The 17,059-nt window shown below is 44.8% G+C and overlaps 1 long non-coding RNA gene across 1 annotated transcript in view; it reads right to left on the minus strand.

The window, feature by feature from the left end:
* Positions 1–16,525, minus strand: part of LOC132008436 (uncharacterized) — a 40,502-nt gene extending 23,977 nt beyond the window's left edge. Inside the window, exon 1 of the long non-coding RNA XR_009401636.1 lies at positions 15,818–16,525. This is a non-coding gene — a long non-coding RNA (uncharacterized LOC132008436). The remainder of the gene's footprint in view (positions 1–15,817) is intronic.
* Positions 16,526–17,059: the final 534 nt, after the last annotated feature.

Consider the following 17,059-nt stretch of genomic DNA (forward strand, 5'->3'; position numbering starts at 1 on the left):
GTCTAATAATTAGAGGTTACGTAAATTATAGTTAATCCTGAAAATGTGGTATGCTGCCATTAAAATCATCTTGTAGAAATGTGCTGTTGACATTAAAAAAAAAAATGTTCTCAATATATATTGTGAGGGAAAGAAGCAGGTTTCAAAACAGTACTATGTCCAGAATGATCCCATTTTGTGACAAAAATATAAATGTTTATGTATGCATAAAAAAGGTCTGGAAGGACCCAGTGGTTGTCTCTGGGTGGGTGGAATTTGCATGTTTCTTTTCCTTCCTTATGCTTATATGTATTTTGTGATTTTTCTATAATGAGCATAAATTACTTTGTAGTAAGAAAAAAATTTTTAACTACCAAAATTGTTTTTCTGATTGTAATGCATTTTCATTGTAGAAAATTTGGAAAGTCTGAAAACTATAAAAAAGAAAAGATAATTATGCACGTCGTTCTACCAAGAGAGTCTATTAACATTCTAGTATCTTTCTTTCTAGTCTTTTTTTTAATGCATGTATGAATTTTTTAAACTACTTGAGATCAAACTGATCTATAGTTTAATGTCCTGCAATTTCTCATTACACTGTGAATATTTGCAAAAATTATTACAAATTCTAAATGCTAGATGTCTCACAAAGGGCTAGAAAAATCAGCTATCCTTGGGAGAGGAGGAAAGTAAAAAGAGGGTTAACAACCTCCCAAGCACAGCATAAGCATTTTAAAGACCTTCCTAGACCCAAGAGAGGGCTTACATTGTTTAAAATATTCCATAATAACAATTTTAACTGCAAAATTTTTGAAGGGGCTTTTTATACTTTTGCTATTGAATTTGGCTAAACACACTTAATTTACAACTGGTGAACAACTCACTTAATTTATAATTGGCTATAATTTCTCAGTAATAACTATTGTACATGTTTGGGAACTCTTGCAAAGTGCGAAAAATCCAACCTACAAATTGTTTTCAAACATAAAGAAACCGTAAATTTCAACAATTCATGATGTTAACACGCTGTGGCATTTAATAGGCTTCTAATTAAACATTTCTTGATTTTACAGTTTCCTCTTCACATTTTGGAGCCAATAGCTTTTTCTGGAATTCAGACCTTTTCATAGGCCCTTGAAAAGTACCTAAGCCTTGGGTTCTGTGTCTACCTAGCCTCGCAGAGGAAAATGCCCCACTTGAGTCCCTTCAGCGACAGGGCAAGCACAGTGAACTGAGGTAAGGGAGGTTAGGGAGGTTAGGGAGGTTACTTTTTCCAGCAAGGTTAGGGAGCCACTGCAAAGGCTGGCAATGGGAGAGGCAAATTTATCCACCAGAGTTGTTTTTTCTGTGCCAACTTCCAAACAGAAAGTAGGAAATGTTGGACAAGGAATTCCTGCACCAATAGGTTTTTGCCTCTCAAGTACAGAAAGTGAACTGGGGAAAAGGAGGAGGGACAGGAGGGAGAGGCAGAATAGGAAGGAAGGAAGGAGAAAGAGGACTACCATTCATTAGTCATTTATTACTACCCCTCACTGAGCTGAGTGATTTACGTACCGCATTGCAATCCTATGAGCTCAGGACTACTGTTACTCTCCATTCACAGATAAGGGTCCTGAGGCTCAGGTTGGTTAAGTCACTGCCCCACGGTCACACAGCAAAAAGCACTGGTGCTCTTAAGATGGCCCTACCCCAAAGCCTGTGCATTAACCCCTACACCATATGGCTTCTCCAAACACACCAGTCCTATCTGGCCCTCCTCCTTCCAGAAGAACAGAATTTAAAGCTGGAAGAGTCCCATGAGATCAGCTCACCCTTCCTGTCTGTATCTTTGTCATCTGCACTGCTCACAAGGAAAATCTCTTCCCTGTCAGCATTCCACTGAGCCAGGCACTCCCATGGCCCAGGGGCATTGTGCCTGGCCCAGAAAATGGGCTCAGGAGATGCCAGCTGAATTAACAAATTAAATAAATCTCTCATTTTGCTAAGATGGAAGACCAGAGAAGGACACTGGGGGGAACCACACGATGTCGGTCACCTGCCTCCCACCCCCCAACCCCGGATCACCCAGCAAGGTAATGATGACCGACTCGGGATTAGAGCACCAGCCCATCTCCCTGCACTATTTAACAGAGATTTCCTCTTTCTTTTATGTCACTTCATTCTCACAACAACCATGTGATTATTATCATGTGTCATCAAATCGAAGACCATCCATAGGACACACCACTCTTTCGTGGCACAGGCAACAGAAACAACGACACTGTCAAGGATCCTTGTGAGACACCCATCAACTCTAAGACATATGCCTGCCACGTGAAAAATGCGTGCGATTGTTATCCACGTTTTATAGACGTGGAAAGAGGCTCGGAGGAACAGAGGGGCAAGTCTTGATCATATAGCTATTAAGGGGCAGACCTGCGCAATTCAAACCAGTCCCGGGCTCTCTCAACAATTATACCTCAAGGCATTATGATTTGATGCCTGGTTTTTTGGTGGGGTGAGGGGGCTGCTATTTAAATAAGATTCATCATTTTGCAGGTGACACAGCTCCTTCCCCACTGGATTATAAGCACCATGCCTGAGAGCCATTGTCCCAGCACCTAGCGCTGTGGCTAGCACAGAACGAGCCCTCAAACATCATCGAAGAGATGGAGTGGGGTCACACTATGAGACACGAGAAGTGCAGAAAACAGGGGCACCTGGGTGGCTCCGTCAGTTGAGTGTCAGACTCTCGATTTCAGCTCAGGTCATGATCTCAGGGTCCTAGGACCCGGCCCCGTGTTGGGCTCCACGCTCAGCGGGGTGTCTACTGGAGATTTCACTCTCTCCCTCTCCCTCTGCCCCTGTTCTCCATCCCCTGTGTGCACACTCTCTCTCTAAAATAAATAAATCCTTTAAAAAAAAAAAAAAGTGGGGCACCTAGATGGCTCAGTGGATTAAAGCCTCTGCCTTCAGCTCAGGTCAAGATCTCAGGGTCCTGGGATCGAGCCCCACATCGGACTCTCTGCTCAACGGGGAGCCTGCTTCCCCTCCCCCCGCCTGTCTCTCTGCCTACTTGTGATCTCTGTCTGTTAAATCAATAAATAAAATCTTAAAAAAAAAAAAAAGTACAGAAAACATGGGCCTGAGTTAGAAGTCCACCACCTCGGGCCAGTCCTGTGCTGCTGACAGCAGATGAGGAGAAAAGCAAATGCAGAATGGGGCTGGGGGGGTGGGGCAGGGCCCTGTCATTCAGATGGGTCCTGAGGTGGACAGCCCTGGTCAGAACCTCAGCTTTGCCAGCAATTAGCTGTGGGGACTGGGGTGAGTTACTTAATCTCCCCGGGTCTCTGTTTCCTCGCTGGCAACATGGGAATAATAATGCAGTTCTTTGTCTCTCATGAGATGCTGTGAGAATTCAGTGAGAAAACAAAAGTAAAAAGCTTAGCACAGGGTCTGGCACATGGCAAACCGTCACAGCTAAAGCCAGGTAATGGAAGAAGTGTCTATCTTCTGCCATCTTGAACAGAATGGAACTGGCTAGGCGGGGGGCGGGGGGGTGGTATTTCATGATTGGGAGCCCTCAATTTCAGGCTGACCGTATCAACAGACAGTCCTGCAGTGGACGACCCGCCCCCCCCCAACCTGGTTCGTCAAGATCAAATACACAAAATAAGAAATGAGAGTTGAGAAATCACCTTAGCATAGACACTGAGCAAATTAACAGAACCCTAAGCAATTACTTTGGTCAACCAAAAGCAGAAATGTTTAAACCCTGGGGAGAAGAGATGATTTTCTAGGAAAATAGAAAATATGGCAGCTAATTCCAGAAGATTTTTTTTTAAATACATTCCAAAAAACTGAAACCTATTAAATACTGCAGAATAAATTGAGAATGTTTTCAAAGAGCTATATACCCCAAAAAAGTGTCAGGTCCAGATGGTTTCATGGGTGAATTCTACCTGCTATTTAAATTGTTCCAGAGCAAAGAGAAAGCAGGAAAACTTCCAAATTCTTTTTATGAAGCCAACAGAACCGTGTATGAAACCTGACAAAAAGAACACAATAAAAGAAAAGACTAAGAAAAGAGATGCTGGAAACCTTCTCTCTGCAAAGTCTGTAAACACTGGAAACATTTCCCTTAGAGTCAGGAGCAAAATAAAGATCTTCACTAACCAGCATTATTTAACATTGTTCTAGAAGTGCTGGCCTATACAATTATACAACAGGGAGAAAAAAGCAAGAAGTATGAAAACAGGAAAGAAGAAAGCAAAATTATAATGATTTTTAGACAATGTGACTGGAAACCTAGAAAATGCAAGATAACTCACTCAGGAATTATCAGCAAAATCATTCAGTATCAATAGAATAAGATGACCAATTTTAGACCGATAAACAGAAGTGGGTAGCTTTCTCATACGCAATCATCAACCAGTTAGAAACTAATTCTTAAAAGATTCCATTCAGGGGAGCCTGGGTGGCTCAGTGGGTTGGGCCTCTGCCTTCGGCTCAGGTCATGATCTCGGTGTCCTGGGATTGAGTCCTGCATCGAGCTCTCTGCTTCCCCTCCTCTCTCTCTGCCTGCATCTCTGCCTACTTGTGAGCTCTGTCACATGAATAAATAAAATATTTTTAAAAAGAAAAAAAGATTCCATTCAGATGGGCCACTACAAAAACACAACCTTTACAACTGTGCTAAGTCTCTAAGAAGAATGCTCTAGAACACCACTAGTTTTAACAGTCTGAAGAAATGTAAACACATACCCTGTTTTCAAATAGGAAGGTGTACTATTGTAAAGATGTCAGTTCTCACAAATCATTATACCTACAGTGATTCCAGTTTTTAAAATATACAAAAAGAATTGCTTTGGAACAAGATGGGCTGATTCGAAAGTTCACATAGAAATATAAGCAAGAAGAGCCTGACAAGCATGGGGAGTGTGTGTGGGGGGGCAGGAAGGACAGACTCCTTAACAGACATCAAAACATAATGTAGCATTTTAGCTAGAACACAGAAACCACGGACAGAAGGAAAAAGCAGATAAATTTAGACTTCAACAAAATTAAAAACGTAAGGAAAAAAAAACAAAATTAAAAATATTTCTGCTTCATAGGGCACCATTAAAGAAGAGAAAACACAACCCACAGAATGGGAAAAAATATTTGCAAATCATGTATCTGATGAAGGACTAGTGTCCAGAATATATAAAGAGCTCTTATTACACAATAAAAGGGATAAATAATCTAATTTTAAATGGGCAATGGATTGCAATAGACATTTATCCAAACAAAATATACAAATGGTTAATAAGCACAGGAAAAGATGCCTTACATCATTGGTCATTAGGGCAATGAAAATCAAAACCACAATTGGATACCAGTTCACACCTACAAGGTTGGAATCCACATACATTGCTGTTAGGAAGGAATGTAAAATGCTGCAGCCACTTTGGAAAACAGTCTGGCAGTTCTTCAAAAAGTTAAATATAGAGTAGTCATATGACCTAGCATTCTACTCCTAGATAGATAGAAAGATAGACCCAAGATAATTGAAAACATATGTCTACACAAAAACCTATACATAAATGTTTATAGCAGCATTACTCATAATGGCCTAAACATGGAAACAATCCAAATATACATCAACAAATGAATGGATAGATAAAATGTAGTGCAGATACGCAGTGGAATATTACACAGCAATGAAAAGGAAAGAGGTACTGATCCATTCTACAATGTGGATGAACCGTGAGACTATTATGGCAAGTGAAAGAAGTCACAAAGAAGTCACATAAAATGCCACATACTGTAGAATTTTGTTTATATGAAATGTCCACAACAGGCAAATCCATAGAAATGAAAAGTAGATCCATGACTGCCAGGAGCTGGGGGCAGGGGAGAATGGAGAAGGACTGCTAACAGGTACAGGGTTTTTTTGTGGGGTGATGAAAATGCGGTAGAACTAGATAGCAGTGATGATTACACAATGCTGTGAAGCTAGCAAAAACCCGAATTGTATACTTAAAAGGGTGAATTTTCTATATAAAAGGGTGAATTATATCTCAATAAAGTGTTACTTTTAAAACCAGGAGGTAGGGGTTCCTGGGTGGCTCAGCCATTAAGCATCTGCCTTTGGCTCAGGTCATGATCCCAGGGTCCTGGGATCGAGCCCCTAATCAGGCTCCCTGCTCAGGGGAAGCCTGCTTCTCCCTCTTCCTCTCCCCTGACTTGTGTTCCCTCTTTCACTCTCTCTGGTCAAATAAATAAAATCTTTTTAAAAAATGGTGTAAAACTTTGGTAAGCAAAACAGTTACTTCCAAAGACCAGAATAAAATACAATTCCCTGCCAGACTTCAGTATATAATCAAGGTGGAATTTCCCCAAAAAAAGGAAAGATGGATTATCTGGAAAGCGATCCTGGACATACATTCCCTAATAGGTTAACAATGGGAGGAGGGCAGCACTTGGAAACCTATCTACTCCTCTTACCTAAATATATCCAGATGTATCAAAGACTTAAATGTCCAAAGGAAAGCCATAAAAACACAAGAAGTAAACAGGGAACTTTTTCTTAAATCTCAGAGTAGAAAAGGCAAGGCATAACCACAAAGGCCCCCAAGAAAGAAAAGGTATAAATTGAACTTATAAAGGTTCTAAATCTCTACACAGAAAAAAAAAAAAAAAAAAAAAAACCAAAAAAAAAAAGGTTAAAAAAATCAAAAAAAAAAAAAAAAAAAAAAAAAAAAGACCAATAGAAAACCGGATAAAATAATTGCAAAAATTTAACACATTTCTAATTTTCCTTTTTATATAACGTGTGTTTGTATCACTAAGAAAAAACAACCCAACAGAAAAACAAACATGAGCAGACCATTTCCAGAAATAAAAATGTAAATATGAAACGATGTCAAACTTCACTCTTAAATAAAGAAATGTACATTAAAACAACCAGATACCATTTTTCATCTGCCAGATTAGCCAAGGCGAAAAAATTTTCTAAAATACTGTACATTCAAAGATGTGTAAAAAGTGGTACAACTGAAAACTTACATCCACATAAAAATCTGCACACAAGGGCACCCGGGGGGCTCCCCTGGTTAAACGTCTGACTTCAGCTCAGGTCATGATATCTGAGTCCTGGGATCAAGCCCTGCACCAGGCTCCCTGCTTGGCAGGGAGTCTGTTTGCCCCTCTACACACTTGTGCTCTCTTTCACTCTCAGATAAATAAAATCTTAAAAAAAACAAAAAACCTGCACACGGATGTTTACAGCTGACCTTTGAACACACAAGTTTGAGCTGCGTGGGTCCATTTATATGCAGATTTAAAAAAATAAATATAGTAAAGTACCTGCAAATGCATTTTCTCTTCCATATGATTTTTTTCCCCTAATTTTTTAAGATCTAATTTTTAAGTCATCTCCACACTCAACACAGAACTCGAACTTACAACCCCAAGACCAAGAGTCACATGCTCCAATGACTGAGCCAGCCAGGAGCCCCCATCTGATTTTCTTTTCTTTTCTTTTTTTTTTAAGATTTTATTTTTTTGACAGATCACAAGTAGATGGAGAGGCAGGCAGAGAGAGAGAGAGAGAGAGAGAGAGAGAGAGAGAGAAGCAGGCTCCCTGCTGAGCAGAGAGCCCGATGTGGGACTCGATCCCAGGACCCTGAGATCATGACCTGAGCAGAAGGCAGCGGCTTAATCCACTGAGCCACCCAGGCGCCCCCCCATCTGATTTTCTTAATAATATTTTCTTTTCTCTAGCTTACTTTACTATAAAAATAAGCAAATCATACATACAACATACAAAATACGTGTTAATCTACTGTTTATGTTATTATAGGTAACGGCAATAGTAGGCTATCAGTAGTTAAGTTTTGGGGGGAGTCAAAAGTTCTACTGAGATTTTCCACAGGGGTCCGGTCGCCTAACCCCCACGTTGTTCAAGGGTCAACTATATAGCAGCTTCATTCATAATTGCCAAATCTTAGAAGCAACCAGAATGTCCTTCAATAGGTGAATGGATCAACAATCTGTGGTCCGTCCATACAAGGAAATATGACTGAGCAATAAGAAATGAGCCGTCAAGCCACAAAAAGACAGGACGGAATCTTAAGTGCTTATTGCTAGGTGAGAGAAGCCCATATGAAAAAGCTATATACTATATGATTCCAACTATATGACACTCCAGAAAAGGCAAAACCATGTTTGTGAGGGGTCTGGGAAAAAAGAGAGAGGGATGAATAGGCAGAGCATAGAGGATTTTTAGGGCAGTGAAGCTACGCCGTATGATACTACAATGATGGGTACATGTCATTATATATTTGTCCAAACCCTCAGAATGTACAACACCAAGACTGACCCTCCTGTAAAGTATGGACTTTGTGTGATAATAATGTATGGGCATTGGTTCATCGGTGGTAACAAACATGCCACATTAACACGACATGTAAACAAGAGGGAAAACTATGGGGGGTGGGGAATGTGGGAACTATACTGTCTGATCAATTTCCCTGTAAACCTAAAACTGCTTTTAAAAAATAAAAGCTACTGGGGCACCTGGGTGGCTCAATCATTAAGCCTCTGCTTTGGCTCAGGTTGTGATCCTGGGGGTCCTGGTATCGAGCCCCACATCGGGCTCCCTGCACCACAGGAAGCCTGCTTCTCCCTCTCCCACTTCCCCTGCTTGTGTTCCCTCTCTCACTGTCTCTCTCTCTCTCTCTTAGTCAAATAAATAAATAAAACCTTAAAAAAATAAAAATAAAATAAATAAAAGCTACCAATTTTTCTTTAAACTTGCAAGAATACAGGGGTATTCAGTAGGCATGTAAATTAGTACAATCCCTTTGGAACAAAATTTGACAATACCTTTCCCAAATTTTAAAACACATGTCCTTTTACACAGTCCACTTATCAGATTTAATCTCACACAGATAGTCACAGGTAGGAAATGGCATTTATACAAGACATTCATCAGTTTTGTCTGTAATAACAGAAGACAGGAAATCACCTTCTGGCGGGCAGAATAATGGCTTCCCCAAAAGGTCCCCCATCCCCACCCCCCAGAACCTGTGACAATGCATGGCAAAGGGGTATTAAAATTGCAGATGCCGGGCGCCTGGGTGGCTCAGTGGGTTAAGCCTCTGCCTTTGGCTCAGTCATGATCTCAGAGTCCTGGGATCGAGCCCTGCATTGGGTTCTCTGCTCAATGGGGAGCCTGCTTCCCCCCTCTCTCTCTGCCTGCCTCTCTGCCTACTTGAGATCTCTCATGAGGTCTGTCACATGAATAAATAAAATCTTTAAAAAATTTTTTTTAATTGCAGATGGAATTAAGGTTGCTACACAGCTGACCTTAGAATAGGGAGAGTCTCCGAACAGACTCAATGTAATCACAAGGGTCTTCAGAAGTGAAAGAAGGAGAGCAGAAGAGGAGAATGAGACCAGGGTGATCCGAGAAACACTCAACCTCTCATTGCTGGCTTTGAATATGGAGGAAGGGGACACAAGCCAAGGAAGGCAGGTGGTCTCTAGAAGCTAGAAAGAGCAAGGAAACTGATTCTCCCTTCAAGTCTCCTCCAGAGGGAAGGCAATCCTGCCAACATCCTGATCTTAGCCCAGCAAGACCCATTTTTGGGTTTCTGATCTACCGAACCGTAAGATAATAGATTTCTGTCGTTTTAAGCCACTGAACGTGTGCTAATTTGTTACAGCAGCCTCAGGAAACTCCACAGACCTAAATGTCTATCTGCAGAGAACTGGCTGAGCAAATGCAATACTGTGCAGCCTTCAAAGAAAGGGGCCTCTATACATACTGACATGCAAGTCATGTCAAGGAACACTGTGTAGTAAGAAAAAAATGCAGAGTATAAGAAAAGCATAGATCGGGGCACCTGGGTGGCTCAGTGGGTTAAAGCCTCTGCCCAGGGTCCTGGGATTGAGCCCCGCATCGGGTTCTTGGCTCCGTGGGGAGCCTGTTTCCTCCTCTCTCTCTGCCTGCCTCTCTGCCTACTTGTGATTTCTGTCTGTCAAATAAATGAATAAAATCTTTTTAAAAAGAAAAGAAAAGAAAAGCATAGATCGCATGTTATCTGTGTCAAAAGGAGGCACAGCTTATAATCCACATACATCCTCATACATGCATTGGTGATCTTTGGAAAGATACACCAGAACCTGGCACTGTTATTTAATATTTATTGCCACCAGGGAAGGAGAAAGTGTTACAAGAAGTTCCAATGGCAGAGATGTTCATTTCTCTCTGTATCCTCTCTCGGGCTCTTTGGTTTTTGGTGTAGGTTGTTGTTGTTGTTGTTGTTGTTGTTTTTAATCAGGTGCAAGTGTTACCTTAAGAATAGAAAGAGGGGGGCGCCTGGGTGGCTCAGTGGGTTAAATCCTCTGCCTGCGGCTCAGGTCATGATCTCAGGGTCCTGGGATCGAGTCCCACATCGGGCTCTCTGCTCTGCAGAGCAGAGAGCCTGTTTCCTCCTCCTCTCTCTCTCTCTGCCTGCTTCTCTGCCTACTTGTGATCTCTGTCTGTCAAATAAATAAATAAAATCTTTAAAAAAAAATAAGAATAGAAAGAGGGGTGTCTGGGTGGCTTAGTGGGTTAAAGCTTTTGCCTTCGGCTTGGGTCATGATCCCAGGGTCCTGGGATCAAGCCCCGCATTGGGCTCTCTGCTTAGCAGGGAGCCTGCTTCCTCCTCTCTCTCTGCCTGCCTCTCTGCCTACTTGTGACCTCTGTCTGTCAAATAAATAAACAAAATCTTAAAAAAATAATAATAAAAAAGAATAGAAAGAAAAAAACTGTGATAAGGGACTGAGCTCTGCTCAGACTTAAATGAGTTGTTAGGGTTTTCATCTTCTCGATGAGTATTGGCTTCCCCCCTTCCACAGTCTGTGTTTCGTGTACTGTCGCATGTTTTTTCTCTTGTGATCTTGCTTAACAACCCCCACAGTTATCATTAGCCCCGGCCCACAGGTGCAGCGCTGAGGCTCAGAGACTGGGTTTAGTGACCAAATGGCACAGCTGGATTTTTTTTTTTTTTTTTTTTTTTTGCAGTTGGAGTTTACAGCCTGGTCTTCTGGTTCCAGGGTTCTCTCCTCAAGCGCCTGCAAGATGGTGTTGCTGGTTCCAACAGCCACTGTAGGGGCAGGCATAACCCTCGGAGGCCACTGCACAGAGCTGTCAGTTGGGGATCTCAGCCCTCCCTGAGCCTTCAGGTCCCTCTCCCAGACTCCGGAGTTGAAGAGAAGGTCAGGCTCCAGAGGGGGCCCTGCCTACGCCACCTTCGGGAAGCTGCTGCCAACCTTCTCCAGTTACATCCTGCAGCAAAGTTCGTTCCTTCTGGGTCTTCTGGGGAAAGCCCCTGCCAGCGGTCACCGTGTTCTCTCTGGTGGACTCACATTGTAGTGGGCCCATCACAGTCACCTGCTTTCCTGCAGCAGGGATAAAACCCTAGAGAGGGTGGGTCTCTGTAGAGCGCGACATCTTGATCAAATAAAGGCTGCCCTGAGATTTCTCATGCCTTTGAGCTTGGGGCCAGTGATGAAGGGGGTTTCCCCGGTCTGCCGGCAACACACCACATCAGGCATGCAAATCGACCTTCCTGAGCTTTGCTTTCTGGTAAGAAAGAGATCATATTCCTCTGTTGTGTGGACAGGTGGGGCTGGGCCATTCGTTTTTCCGGAGCACTGTTTAAATATAGCGGAACTTTCGGCTTTCATGGGAAGGATCTCAAGGCATTTTTTAAAATGCGCAATTAATGAAGTTCCACCTCCCAGAAAAAGCAAGAATTATTGTCTTCATTTTATAAATAGATCAAAGGTCACACAATCAATGGCAGATGTAGGAAACAGATGTAAGAATTCTGCTTTTGTCCCTGGCTGCAGCCACTCAATCCCACCCCTGGTATCACCCACAGACCTCCTTTCTGCTCTCTGACTTCTGGCCAAAGGAGTGGAATTGGCCTTTATATGTGTTCACTTAAAGGTTTGAATTCTATGTATGGTTCATATGCCTTTGATATGTCTGGAATTTATAAAAGAGAAGGAGAAGAATGATATTTGATGCTTTTCAGAGATCGTGTTGGGACTGAGCCTTATATAATGGGTCAAATGCCAATAAAGGAAAAAAAAAAAACCCGCTCACCAGATCTTCAGGAAGTTCACTTTTATTCTCTCTCTCAAAGAATTTGGTCTGTTAAAGTTAAACAGAATATATCTTTAGTCACCCAAATGATTATTGTGGGAACAACGGAAGTCACCATTTACTGAGCGCCAACTGTGTGCTAAGCACTGCTCTTCTTACCGGCAAACGTTATATCTTGTGATTTTCACAAACACCCAAGGAGGTTTTGATTATTCATTCATTTTATAAATAATATCTACCCGGGCTTAGAGATAAAAGATAGGTTGAGGAGAAAGGAAAGAGAAAGCTCAAATAAAATAACTCAAGCAGAAATGATTGGATAGATCCTCTGAGCCAGGGGTGTTGTGTCGTGATGGAGCCAAAGACGGAGATACAAAGATGAGGAAAATAGCACCAGATTCCTGCTCGAGAGGAATTTATAGCCTTGTGAGAGGCTCAGGGTGAGGGCTGAGCAGAATCACAGAAAAAGACAAATAAGGTCAATGTAATTCAGTCCAGAAGTATTTATTGAGTTCCTAGCAGGTATTAGACACTGCATTAGTCACAGGAAATGGTCCCTCTTCTCCTGCACCTTATAGTCTTATGGGAAAGTCAGACATTAATCAAATAATCACACAGATTCAAACTGTAATTGAGTGAAGTAAAACACACCAGATGGGCTACAGCCTGACAAAGGATTAGTATCCAGAATACATAAAGAGCTCCTACGCATAATAAGAGATAATCCAAGAAGCACTGTCAAACCAAGGGCAATTTTTAAAAGATGAAAGGCAAATGGCCAACAAACTAATGAAAGTCTGCTCAGTCTCTCTTGTAAACAGGGAACTGCAAATTAAAACACTGAAATACCATTTCACACCCACCAGCTTGGCAAAAATGTTTCAGTCTGACATTACCAAGTCTTGTCGAGGATGCCAAGCACGGGAACTCTTACGTGCTGCTATCAAAGTGCACATTGGTACAACCACTTTGAAAAACTGCTCAGCCATGCTGAGTAAAGCTGCCAATAGACATGACCTGGTCCAGCAACTTCACACACAAGTATCGGCCCGACAGTTCACTTTCACACAAGGGGATGGGTATAAGAAACATCAACTGCAGCATTGTTTCTAACAACACAAAATGCGAAAATAAGCTACGCATCCTTCAGAAAGAGATGGGTAAATAGGGTGTGGTGAACTCATACAATAGGACCCAAATCAGCAGTGAAAATGTATGATCTAGAACTACATATATCAACATGAATACACTTTGAAATCCTAACACTGAGTGAAAAAAAAAAAAAGCAAGTTGCACTATGATGTATTCAGTATAATGCCACTTCCCCAAAGTTGACAAACATGCCAAACAATTCTATGACGTGTTTATAGGCAGAAACACATGTAGTAAAAATACAAAAGCCTGTATAGGAATGATACAGCCCAGAAGCAGGAGAGTGGTTAGTTACCTTAGGAGAGGGACAGACATGGGTTCAAAGGGCCCTATCTAGATCTAAAGATGTTTTATGTTCTCGAAAAAAAAGATTTGAAGAAATTAGGGCAAATGTTGAGCTTTGGCAAAGGTTGGAGGGTCCCGGGAGGGGTGCAGAATAAACCAGTTTGATGATCTTACTCTCCCGTAGTTTTTTTAAAAGCTTTGATCTACCCAAGAAGAAGTGGACTGAATTGGAGGTGGGCTTATGGGAAGGGACAGGGAAGCTGTCTCTAAGGACATGATGCTCACCTAGGATGAGAGCCAAAAATTAAGTAGGTGAGGAAGGGCATAAAGTTGTACTAGGCCAAGAGAACAAGCTGTGCAAAGACCCTGGGGCTGGAGGGTGTGCACAGGGTCTGGGAACTGAGACCCCAGTGTGGCTAGAGCAGAGGGAAAAAAGGACTGGAGTTGGAGATGATGGGGGGTGGGGCATGTGCACAGACCATGCAGGGCCTCCAGAGCCATCTTGAAAGTCAGGTCTTTACCCTATGAGGAAAGCAACAGAGATGGGAAGCTTTGGGTCCCCGAGAGACTTCTCTTCCAAAGATAGCAGAACAGGGAAGGCATTCCTGTCAGAGGTGACTCATATCTTGAGTTGTGGAGAATGAGTAAGAGGAAGCCAATTGGGGAAGGAGAAGGAGGGAGTGAGGTGCAAATTCCCTGGAGAGGGACCAGCAGCAATAAAGACACGGAGGGCCTTTCATAGAGTGGGTAGACCCAGGACTACCTCCCGACATGCTCAAAAATGGCAGACAAGAGTGTCCATGAAGACAGAGGGTTTGAGGTCCCAGGCTGGGCAGCCAGCGTCAAGCCGGGAGAGGCATAGCCAGACATGGGTTGTAGGTGGCAGGCTTTCGTAGCGCGTGGAGGACACATGTGAAGGAGGCTGGGGTGCAGACAAGGATCCCCTTGAGAGGAATATGTCAATAGCCCAAACCAGGATGGCTGGAACTCCGAAGCCATCCTGGAAGAAGTGGAGAGTGCCCAGAGAGGTATTTAGGAGGGAAGGTGAGACATATAGGACGATGGTTGGGTGGGGGCACACCGCCGTCATGGGCAATAATGAGGACAAGGCTCGGTGAGTTGGAGGTGCGTGCTGGGCAAGTCTACTGGAACCTTCCAGAGAGCAAAGGGATGGGGTCGCGGGGGGCCGCAAGCTGGGATCTGAGGCACCTCCTTGGGGCGGCTGCTGACCACTCGCAGCAAAGGAGCTGGTTCGGAAGGAGGGTAGAGGAAGAAGAAATTGAGCAGGTCTCTCCGGGACAACGAGTAATGGGACTGGGGCGGGCGTGGGAAGAGAGGGTGGGAGGGGGAGGACCACGCAGACGCGGAGCGGCCGCGGGGAGACCAGCCCCGTGCCCGCTGGGCGGGCCTGGCATTGGCCTCCGAGGCCTCCCCGCGGGGTGCGGGCGGAGCCCGATGGCGCACCGCGCGGGCAGGCGCGGGGAACAGCCTACACCGGCCGCGGACTTCCCGCAGCTCCCGGGGCTGCCTGGGCCGAAGCCGCCGAAGACAGCAAGGCACCGCGCGGCCGCGGACATCTCCTGCAGCGGGGCGGCCACCCCGGCCACCCCCCGCCCCCCACCCAGGCTCCCCGCGTGCCCAGGCCGCGCCTCCCCAGCGCCGGGACCTGGCGACGTCACTGCGGCTCTGACGCGCGCTAATGGAGGCACGGGCGGAGGCGGCGCGGCGCGGGTGTCCCCCGGGGAGGTCCCGGTCCTTGCAGCCCGCCGCCGCGTCCTTGGCCCTCCTCCAGGGAAACCTCGATTTTTTCCAATCTCAGGAAGGCCGGCTGTCCTTCGACTACTGATAAGGACGCGACCGCATGGTAAAGATTTTAACAATGCCCGGAAAGAAATAGCCGGACCCAAGAAAGAGACTAATAATAGCAGCCCGCTAGAGTTCTGCTCGTGTGCTCAGCGCTCTTAAGAACAATAATAACGACAACAACCATAAGAGCCACCATTTATTGAGCGCTTACTCTGTGCCAGGCACTGTGTTAAGCGTTTTGCAGGCAACAACCCTCGGAGGTAAGTACCGTTATTATCCCTATTTTAAGGAAATTGGGGCACGGAGAGGTTAAGTAATTTGCCCCAGGCACACAGCTAGTTGATGTCAGTGCCGGAATTCCAACCCAGGCTGTCTGATCCCATGTAATCCTCATGTCAACCCATAAGATCGGGATCATTCTCTCCATCTTAAAGATGAGGAAATTAAGGCACATGGAAATTTAAGTACCTTGCCCAAGGTCACCTAGCTGGAAAATGGATGAGGCAGAAAGCGAACCCAGGGCTCCTCTCTGTCCGCAGAACCCGCGGTCTTGGCCATAGGCGATGCCACTTCCAAACACCTCCGACAGCCCAGCAGGCTTTGGCCCCGGGTCCCAAGAGGCGCAGCCTCTGCGGGGTTTGGGTGGGTTCCCGCAGCCTCCGATCCCCGGGTGAATCGGACGTTTCCGAGCATCGTCTCTGCTCAGCCCGCAGGCGTCTGATAGGGACGCGTCTCCCAGAATCCTGTCGGGACCTGGCGGCGCGGTCCTCAGATGGGATGCGGAGGCTGCGAGAGATGGATCCCTGGTCCCACCTGCAGAGCGGCTGGGTCGCTGGCTTGCTCGGCGCGGCCGGCAGAGGGCGCTGTCGCACGCGCTTCGGGTCCCGTGGTCACCAAACCCCGGGGCCCGGCAGCCTCGGCAGGCACACGCTTGGACTCAGAACTCCCCAAGTGGGAAGCTTTCTTACCTGGCGACTGTCGCCCCTCTGGCCCCTCATCTCAGCCCTGGACCTGCTTTCCCTGATCACTCTCCCCCATTTTCTGTGGTCCTGCTATCCCACCGTGGGCCTTCAAGTCTTCCCCCAAGTCCCTGCCCCGCTGATTTGGTCGCCTCTTGCTGAAAGGCAAGAAAACTGATTTCACTCCATTAAAAGGCTCGCGCGTTTGCAAGGTCAATCTCGGTTTTGTTCCCCCTCTCACGGGCCCTTTGGTGATGTAAAATGGGGATAAATCATCGACTTGGAATAGATAACTGATTTTATTCTCCAAAACAGGAGGAGGAGCTTGTTTAAGGAAGGAGCAGATTGGTTGAAAGGATCTGTTTTTAATAGCTACTGTGTCTTAAGAGCCTGTTTTGTGCTGAGCCCTTTATGTGTCTTGACTCCTCAATCCTCATGACAACCCTGGGAGGAGTACACCATTACTCTCCTTCTGATAGAAGAGGCCACAAGACTGATAAATGGTGGTCTGGGCATCCGCCAGGAGGATCTGACTTTAAAGCCGTGTTCCCATCCCCAGAATGTACAAGCCGAGCCAACTGAACAGAAGAGGTAAGATACAAACAGAGCAAAAAACAACCCAAAATCTACTCTTAGAGTGCTCAGAAATACCACATGTGAATTAGGGGCTTTCAGTTGCTCCCTCAAATGGCTGAAAAGGAAAAAGAAAACCTGAAGGTGCGATGAGAGAGAATAGGAATAAGGCTTGTAG

Source organism: Mustela nigripes, unplaced genomic scaffold, assembly GCF_022355385.1.
Source record: "Mustela nigripes isolate SB6536 unplaced genomic scaffold, MUSNIG.SB6536 HiC_scaffold_148, whole genome shotgun sequence".
Lineage (NCBI taxonomy): Eukaryota > Metazoa > Chordata > Mammalia > Carnivora > Mustelidae > Mustela > Mustela nigripes.